This window comes from Lycium barbarum, chromosome 7 (genome assembly GCF_019175385.1).
Source record: "Lycium barbarum isolate Lr01 chromosome 7, ASM1917538v2, whole genome shotgun sequence".
NCBI lineage: Eukaryota > Viridiplantae > Streptophyta > Magnoliopsida > Solanales > Solanaceae > Lycium > Lycium barbarum.
This window is the reverse complement of record NC_083343.1, coordinates 52,305,795-52,316,656: the sequence shown is the minus strand read 5'-3', so window position 1 is coordinate 52,316,656 and position 10,862 is coordinate 52,305,795.

Sequence of the window (10,862 nt, the reverse complement as noted above, 5' to 3'; positions counted from 1 at the left end):
CTCCGAATGCGGGTATTTTATATTTCAGTTCAGGCGCCCACCTCCGAATGCGGGTATTTTATATTTCAGTTCAGGCGCCCACCTCTGAATGCGGGTATTTTATATTTCAGTTCAGGCGCCCACCTCCGAATGCGGGTATTTTATATTTTAGTTCAGGCACCCACCTCCGAATGTGGATTCAACTTTCGAAACAAGGGTTACAAGTGTAACTTCTCCAACCCTGTTTTTATTTACACATATATTTCTTTATTGTTAACAATTGTTTTTAGCTTGTGGCTTTTGACAATATTAAAGTTGGCATCACACATCAATTCGTGGAACTATTTCTTCGGCAGCGAACTGGGGCAATGAGTTAGGAAGGATAAGCAGACTTTCCGACACGGGTCAAGGATCTACATCGAACACTCGTCTCTAATTACAAGTATTCTCTTGCATTCCAGCAATTCAATTTTCAAGAATTCTCAAGTTTCTATCATAATACCCAGTGTTATCATAATTCAACACTGGGACAATATTTTGCAAGCTTCGCGCCAATCGGGGTTCATTAGTCATTCAGATGTCATAATTGTCCCAGAACTACACTCGACCCGATTCTCGTACAGCCCGAGATATGTAGGCAACTCAGAGACCGGAGTTCGGTCATAATTCTCTCAAGTTCCCTTTAGCCGGGACAAAATAGGCTACTGAGTCAACGTCTTTTCCCGACAACTCTTTTCATCATTACCGGGCAAAGAGGGACAAGTTGTTGACACCCAATTTTGTCCCGCCTCTCCTCCAAAATACCTATTTACGCTTCTAATATTTTTGGAAAATTAAAAAATATATATTGTATTTTACTATAATTACTAGCCTCTTATCAATACTGGCATTTCATTATTCCTTTATAGTTACTAGACATTATTATTATTATTATTATTCACAATTTTTTATCATTTCGGCATTTTACCAGCTTACGCACACGCATCGCATTTATCTTTGCATAATTAAATAATAGTGTTTATTTACCGTGGATTTTTGAGATATTATTGCACGACTATTACAACGCCATTATTATTATTATTATCTGAGCACTAATAATTACATATTTTATATTGAATAATATTTTAACACAAGTTATTTAAGTAGGTCTTTTATTTAAATGTAGTAGCCCAAATAATTAACCAACATTTTCGGACCAGCCCACTCTTTTAATTTTACCCAGCCCATATTTTAGCCAAACCACCCCATTTTTAACCCGACCCGGTCCAGCCCATCCCTTATTTTTCCTTTAACCCTAAATCCCTAATCCCTCTTCATTTTTTCATTTTTTTCCGTCGCACCCCCACCTTTTCCCCCTTTCCTCTCCCTCTCCGCCGTCTTCTCCACCTCCCCATCGTCGTCTCCACCACACCACCGTCTCCCCATCCCCTTCTCTGCCACTCCCTTTCCCTTTACCCCTAAACCCTAGCCGCCACACACACACACCCCACTATTTTTCTCCATCCCACGCGTCTGACACCTCCACTACACCACGTTACCTCTGCCACCTCCACTTCCCACTACATCACGTTATCCTCACCATCACCCCCACCTCGTTTTGTCCCCCCACGCCTGTCCGTCGTCTTCCCCAACGCTCCCCTCTTTATTTAGTTTTTATATACAAAACGAAAAGGGGAATTGGGGATATAAATAAGAGTTTTCTGTTAATTCAAAGGGGATTTTTTGGTAGAGGAGAACACGGATGATAAAATTTGCTTAGCGGTAGAAACCTTTTAAAGATAAAAATCGAAAAACCCCAAAGAATCTGGAATTTCGTTTTCGTTTTCTGGTCACGAAATCCCCAAGAATTAAAATTTCCAGTCACTTTAAAGGAGAAGAACAACCTTCTTTTTTCGCTCTAAAACATTTCTTGAGTTTTCAGTTGAAAAAATACTAAATCATCTTTTGTTTTGGCCCCTTGTTACCGTTGCGGGTCTGAGTGGATTCAAGCTTAGATTTCATAGTAATCGAGTGTAGATTCGAGACCTTCGCCTCATTTCGCTGCACACAAAGCAGGTAATCATTCATTTCGTTTATTTTTTTCGCATTTTTGGTTGCTTGTGTCTGTTTCAGTTCGTTATCCTGTGATTCAGGCACGCCGTTTTAGTTAGTTTTGGTTTAGTAGTCAAGCCTGCTTTATATGCTTTTTTTTTTAGATTATCTAGTCCTGTATATTGACTCAGTTTAGCCCCATTCGATGAAAATGTGTTTTTTAGATGTTGTCATAGTCTAATGTATTTCAGTAAAGCATGATCTAGTCGCTAGTTCCGTTGGTTTTCAGCCAAACATGCCTTAAGAGTCTATTTTGGGTTGGTCTGCTTACGCCGAGAATAGATTATACATTGGTTTGGTTCTATGTCAGTCGTGATTCGTATGTTCTATTGTTAGAATTAATTAGTTATAAAATTTATGTGTCGTTTATTCTGAACCTGGCTGTAAAATACGTGTTAGTCCCCATTCTACCTGTCGCCTGCGTAAATACTGTCAATATTGGTCTGGGTATTTATTTTGATGTCTTTATATGACTCATCAATGCATATGTTGATTCATGAGTGCATCAAGGCTAGTCTGGGTCATCCGCAAGGGGTCTATGTAATTGTTCGATCTATCCTTACATGTCTGTTTCTCTCTAAATGACAATCTGAGTTAGAACTGGCCCTGTATGGCATTGTCATTCAAATGCAGTCCCTTCCACCTGTTTCCTGATAGTTAATCTGTGTATGATATCTGAGAATGCCTAATCATGCATTTCACTGATAAATGAGTTTGTCTTAGGTCTAAGATGTTTTACATGAACACTTTGGTTTTGGATTTCTGTTTCATCTTAAATGCTGTGTTGTTTTAAATTCTAAACATTTAAGATAAGACCATGTTTAATGGCATCACTTGTACCCTTCTGTGTTTACTAACCCCTGTATTGTCGAAATGCATGCATGTGCTTACATTACCCCCATGTCTTATTCTGTGTTGGATCTGTTAGTATATGTATGGGCTCTAGTAATTTTTTTTTCTTTCTTATACTGACTGCATAACGTGGCTATATTCAAGTTTTCAAATTGGGACTTAGATGTGTATATAGGAGTTGAAAATCAGGAGACATCTATTTGACATTTAAATGTTCACAAGTGACAGTTTATGAAGTCAAACATTTTCTTTTGGTCTAATACTGTCAATGAGTATGTTTAAGACATACTCAATCTTTGTTATACTTAAACCTTCAGATAATGAGTATAAGGTTCATATTTCAACGACACACCAGAAATAGGTTCAAAACTGATTGAATGAGGTCCTTACATGAAGACGAACTTTAAATGATCAGCTGCATGCTTATTGGGATATATGTGCCTGCAGATCTGCATTTTTTCTTGTCTATCTTGTTCGTAAATTATGTTTGTTGTCCCTTTGATGCGTCGTCCAGTGAAATTGCATTAGCAAACAACCACGTTTTTTATACGATAGGTCGGATCCTAGCTCACTTTGTTGTTGTTCGTGCGAAACAATTAAACTTGAAAGCCATGAGGTCCTAATGATGTGTTGAATCATGTACTAGCCACGCTATTAATCTTTAACCCGTCCTTCAAAAATTTTATCTGTATATGTTTGTCCTTATTCTTTTGATTATATTCTAATCCTTTTCCTTTCGTTCTTTGCATGATCACTGCATACGACTCCGAGGGACTCATTCTTCTTCCATACTCGGTGTTGGGCCAGAGGCCCAACGAAATCTCTTCCGCATCCAGCCTATTCGCAACAGCTTATAAATTTGCTGTTGAGCCGAGGCCAAACAACGAAACAGACCCAAAGCAGTTTAAATGGGCCTGAGCCCATCTATTTACGTTTCAGGATTCTATTTTATTCTTATTTATTAATTTGTGTCGTTCTAACTAACACTTAGTGGGGTTTCAGCGTTAATAATGGGTAGTTAATTTAAACAAAACCAATAATTAGTTCCATAAGTTTCATTTTCTTCTTTTATATTAAAGTTATTTATAGTATTTATAATATTCACTCTTAGAATAATGGACTTTCAATAAGCGTAAATTGATATTTTGAGTTTAAAGGAATAATATTTTTATCTTTGGGAGTTTTAACACTACTAATGCGCAAATAAGAACCAAAGAATATTCTTAGACATCTTTTAAGGTTTTATCGAAATTATGCATAGGTTAGCCAAAATGTAGTTAATAAAACATAATCTTGTTTACATTCTTAAATCGCAAAATCAATTAATATCTCATCATTTGAGTTATTTCAAAATGCTGCACAGACCTGGGTTTTCTTCTATATATATATATTTTATGCAAATCTTATTTCTAATAGCATTAGCATTATTACTTAAAGTCTTTGCAACGTTTATAAATCTATGGTATTCGAAGTTTTCCTTTTATGCAAATTATTATATTTTTCTACAAATTTCATTCTAAAATAGCATTTTTATTTAAAAACCTTATCAACTTCGTAAGTTTCGTTATAAATGGCAGTTAAAATCTTCTTTTATGTGAATTATTATATTTTTTTACATCTTATCTTAAACAATATTTTATATCTTCCTTAAATTTTCAGCAGTATTTATCAAGCTACTTTCTTTAATTTTAAATATTATATTTACATCTTTAGCCCTAATTAATTAACCTAAGTTTGGTCGGATAACCGCAAGTTAACGGATTCTAAAGGATGCCTAACCCCTTCCCTTTAGGATAATATAGAGCCCTTACCTAGAATCACATTGGTTAAGCAGACTATTAATTGAGGTTTAGTTTTAACTTTGCCTTAGTTAAACTCTAGGTGTCCTAATTCACCGTTAAATTAATTAGGTGGCGACTCCTTAAATAAAACAAATAGGAATCTCCAATACGTCATACTCCTTAAATCCAACCCGGTTAAAATGGGGTGTGACATGAATCACCGCGGCTAACTCAAGATCATGAGTGGGATAATTCTTCTCGTGCGGTCTGAGCTGCCGGGAAGCATAGGCTATGACTCGACCGTGCTGCATCAACACGCAACCTATCCCAATACCAGAGGCATCACAGAAGACAACATACCCGTCTGATCCTTCTGGAAGAGCTAACACTGGTGCTATAATTAATTTTTCTTTCAACAGCTGGAAACTGCACTCGCAGGCATCGGTCCACTGAAATTTCGCTGCTTTCTGAGTAAGCTTCGTCAGTGGTCCTGCAATAGAAGAAATATTTTCCACGAACCTGCGATAATATCCGGCTAACCCCAGAAAACTGCGCACCTCTGTCGGTGTAGTATGCCTGGGCCAATTCTGTACAACTTCAATTTTCTGCGTATCGACCCGAATACTGTCTGCTCCGACAACATGCCCCAAGAATGCCACAGAAGTTAACCAGAATTCACATTTGGAAAATTTAGCATATAATTTCTGTTGACGGAGAGTGCCAAGTACCGTCCTCAAATGATCCGAATGCTCCTCTGCTGATTGTGAATAAATCAAAATATCATAGATAAATATAATCACGAACATGTCTAGGAAAGGCCGAAATACCCGATTCATCAGATCCATAAATACTGCTGGAGCATTAGTCAACCCGAAAGACATAACTCTGAATTCATAATGCCCGTACCGGGTCCTGAAAGCAGTCTTTGGGATATCAGACTCTCGCACTTGCACCTGATGATAACCTGAGCGCAGATCCACCTTTGAAAAATATTTAGCACCCTGCAACTGATCAAACAAATCATCAATCCGGGGGAGGGGATATTTATTCTTTATAGTCACCTTATTTAATTGCCGATAATCGATACACATGCTTAGTGACCCGTCTTTCTTTCTTACAAATAATACCGGCGCTCCCCAGGGTGATGTGCTGGGTCTGATAAAACCCTTATCCAACAAATCTTTCAGCTGTTCTTTCAATTTCTTCAATTCAGCCGGTGCCATTCTGTACGGAGGAATAGATATAGGCTGCGTATCCGGCTACAAGTCTATAGTGAAATCTATCTCCCGCTCGGGCAGAAGACCCGGAAGCTCATCAGGAAATACGTCTGGGAATTCATTAACGACCGGAACAGACTGAAGGGTAGGTGTCTCAGCTGTAGTGTCGTGCACACGAACCAAGTGATAGATATAGCCTTTCTGAATCATCTTCTTAGCCTTGAGGTACGAAATAAACTTACCCCTCGGCGATGCTGTAGACCCGAACCACTCTATAACTGGTTCCCCTGGAAACTGAAAACGGACTACCTTTTTCTGGCAGTCAACATTAGCATAACAGGAAGCTAACCAGTCCATACCCATAATGACATCGAATTCCAGCATATCTAATTCTATCAAATCAGCTTTAGTGCAGCGATCACATATAGTCACAGAACAATCCCTATATACCTGCCTCGCTATAATACAATCCCCAACCGGTGTAGCCACTTCAAATGGCTCTATAGGCTCAGACACTATCCCAATTTTACTAGCAACGAGCGGGGAAATATATGATAAAGTAGAACCAGGATCAATCAGTGCATATACAGATCTGGAGAAAACCAATAATGTACATGTGACAACATTCGGCGAGGCCTCCTGATCCTGGAGCCTGGCTAATGCATATTTGCGGTTCGAGGGACCGCTAGAACCTGAAGCACTGCCATGGCCTCGACCGCGTCCCGCCGGTGCCGGCATACCTCGCCCCGCAGGGCGTGCAACTAATAGAGCAGATGATGAACCAGCGGCTGACCCCGTCGGCTGAGCCACACTACCAGAACCGCTCGCCAACGGACAATCTCGCATAAGATGGCCCTGACCACCGCATGAAAAACAGGCTCCAGTAAGTCGATAACACTCTCCCGGGTGCGATTTCCCGCATTGGGAACAACGGGGCCTGGGTGGTCTGGGCTGGCTGGGACCTCTAGCTATCTGTGACCCTGATGCTCTAGAGCTCTGACCGGCCCCAGACTGTCCTGCACTGTCAAATCGCCTACCGGCTGGCTGTGTACCCCAGCCTGACGGAGGAGGGTGTCTGCCTGACTGCTGCTGCTGAGGCTGTCCGCCTCGAGAATCTCCAGAATAACCTGCGGATCTGGCCCTCTTGGGCGGCCTCCTGTCCCGATCTCTGCTAGAATAATCAGCTCTATGTCGGTCCTCCATACCCAGGGCATAAGCCTGTAGTCGGGCAATATCCATGTCTGCCTGCAATGCCACCGCCATACAGCCATCAATCAAATAGCGGTCTATCCCCATTACGTATCTGTGCATCCGATCGGCCATATCTGCTACTATGGCAGGTGCATACCGGGCCAAAGAATCAAACTCCATATTATACTCACGGACGCTCCGACCCCTCTGGTGCAGATGCAAAAATCGGTCAACCCGCGCCCGCCGTAACTCTGGGGGCAAAAAGTGGTGAGTGAAAGCAGTCACGAACTCGTCCCAAGTAGCTGGGGTAGCACCCTCACCCCTGGATAGCTCCCAGGACTCATACCAGTGAGCAGCAACATCCCGTAGTCTATGCGAAGCCAACTCAACAGACTCAGTCTCTGAAGCCCTGACCAAGTCTAGTGAGCGCCGCATCCCCCGAATAAAGTCATGGGGGTCCTCGTCGGGCTTAGACCCGAAAAACTCTGGAGGACAACACGATAGGAACTCTCGAACTCTCAGGCTGTCACGCCTGTCATCGTCATCATCATCTCTCCGCCCGCGTCTGCGAGCCTGTCCCGCTACCAGAGTGGTCAATAACTGCACAGCCTCTCTCAGTGTCCTGTCCTCCGCCCCTGGGTGAGGAGCTGGAGGCTCGGGTGTGGGTACTCGGGCCCCTGGAGCTGCTGATGGACCTGCTCCAGGCTCCGCCGGTGGTGTAGCGGATCCCTCTGACTGGGGCACAACCTCGGGCAAATCATAAACACGAGCCCGGGTAACTCGCTGTGCCTGACTAGTCCCTGCCTTGCCCTTCTGGGCCGCCGTTGCCTTCTTCGGAGGCATCACTGCAAACACAATAACGAATCAGATCAAAATCATCCTAATAGCACAGCTCTAACGCACGATCTAAGATTCCAAAGAAAAGTAACACCCTAAATGCCCTGTAGCCTCCTGTTTATAGATGTAGTGCACAACACATCGATAAACAAGACTCTACGAGACACGGCCTGTAGACATTCTGAGGAAAAACCGCTCTGATACCACTTTTGTCACGACCCAACCCCGTAGGCCGTGACTAGTGCCCGATCTGGGCACCCAAACCCATCTATCAAATACATTCAAGTAAATAGCAGAAGCTGACAAGGCTGTATTTACAAATTTAGATAATTTCCAGAAAAATTTCGGCAGAGTTTCCTTTGTTTTTCAAACTATCCAGAATAACCCTGTACACAGCAAACACCAACAAAGGCCACACAGGGCTAACAAAGCAACATATAAACATATGCGGACCGGCCGCCTCGGTGTATGGGATCGCCCCAAACAACATATACACATATCCATACAGAAAGACCCTAACCCACAAACATGTCCACAGACCTCTAAACAGACCGACAGAATCATATGACGGGACAGGGCCCCCGCCGTACCTAAATAGTCAGATATACAGAAATATATATACATAGCAAAAGATGTATGTACCAAAAGTGGACTCCGGATCAAAGGGAGTACTCCGAAATAGCAGAAAGTGGAGCCTACAGTGGTGGATCACCTGTGTCTGTACCTGCGGGCATGAAACGCAGCCCCCGAAGAAAGGGGGTCAGTACGAAAGATGTACTGAGTATGTAAAGCATAGAGTACAGAAATATGGGCCACAACTGAAAGCAAACAGATAAAAGGGAAGTACTGAATGATATATCAAAATTTGTATCAAAACATATATATATATATATATATATATAATGCAAATAAAATCATGCAAAGCTCAGGAACGTGGTCACCACTCCGACGCTGGTGCCACACACAGCATAACACCAGAAGGTTCAAATCTCCATACATCCCCGAGCACACATATCAGCATAACATATCACCAGCCATATCACAGCATAACTCCAAACGAAACTCGGCCCTATGGCGAGGTTTCGGGAACCGTAACACAGCATACGGCCGAATTTATCATAGCGCGCACGAATCATAGCCGGCCCGGGAACCGGTGAACGAAATCATAATAAGGGCACGAGCAGAGTCGTGAGCAAACAATGCAATTTGTATATAAAAATATTCTTTGAAACTTGACAAAATCATAAGTCAACTCATTAGTCAAAGTAATCGAACAATTAGTCAATACGGGGTTCGTTTCACAAAAGTATTTCCAACATAGTATTTATGGTTCAAAATATAATTTCGAATATCGTGGCAGTCAAAACATTATTTTATGATAGCCAAATTCATAAACAAAAGTGTCTTGCCGACATTATACAAGAATGGGCATAATAGAGCAACCAAAGAAGTCTCGGGGTTAGCGGGCCCACCTCGGGTCAAATCGAGGTGGCGGCATGAATCACGGACATTTGGGGTCTATGTAATCATACATGGAAGTTCGAGGCAACTTGGTCTCATTTACGAAAGTTTCGGACATTAGATCACTTTTCAACATAATAGGAGTTTTATAATTCAATTCAATTGAATGGGTGGTACTAAATTTCCAATTCGGATTTCTAGGAACAGAATTTCCCTCGGGGCTCCAATATCGACCTAGTATACCTAAGACATGCCAAAAGAAGGAATGGTTAGCCTTACATACCTTATATGTGTCTTACGCCCGCCCAAACTCAAGTCCTGTTTCGCTCAGAATCTGCAAATGGTCAAAGTTACCAATTAGGGATTTCAAGGCTTAAGAATTCACTTAACCTCATTTTTTATCTACTGGAATTTCGGCAGCATTTCCCCTATATATATAACACCCTCGAGACTTAGCTTGGCTCAATAAACATCAACCACAACAACCCACAATATCACAAACATCACTAGTCATACAAAATCACTCTAACGTCAATATTCTTTCTTTCTACATAAATCAACAACTTTCATCCAAACTTCACAACATCGAACTAACATCCACATTACCATATTCATTTACTCATTCAAAGCTATTCAAACACATTCCAATAATATTCCAAGCGATATACATGAATTTAAGCAATCCGCTACTTTCCATATTCTATTCAAAACTTCTACGAATGCACAAAACTTCCCAAATCACATTGTCTTCCTTCCAAATTTATTAACAACAACCATAATCCACATTTAAAGTCTTACTTCCACAATTATATAAGAATACACATAAATCATATATTTTCCCATAAAAACCCGCAACCATTTCAATGCCAATTCAACTCGCTAAACATTCATTTACGTCATAAATGCCACAACGACGCAACTAACAAACTAAACAAAAATCAAATTCGTCTCCTTCACCATAACAGGGCTCACGGCCACTTAATCACACACACACACCCACGGTTTCACACACACACCAAAACTATGAAATTCTCATTCATTCTCAATCCTTATAATATTCATACAAATTCCATAACACAAAAGTAGCAAAAATTCTTACCTTTTCTTGAAATTCCGACTTGCCGCAAACGTGATTCTTTCGCCAAACAAATTGTATCACGTCGGAGAGCGTCTTGAAATTACTACAAATACAAAAAGAATAAGATGTTTGGATCAAACTTGGAGGCTAGAGAATTTTTCCTCTTTTCTTTTGCTATGCCCGAAACCCTCTCTAGAGGTGTTCTTAATTTTTTTTGTTGATTTTCTTGACTTTTCAATGGATAGGCATGAATATATACTTATCATTAAATGCTCACATGGAGCTCACATGACCAATAAGTGGGGCTTGGGCCTTGGCCCCTTGGCCGGCCACCCCTAGCACTTGGGCTTCAATTTTTCAATTTTTGTTTTGAGC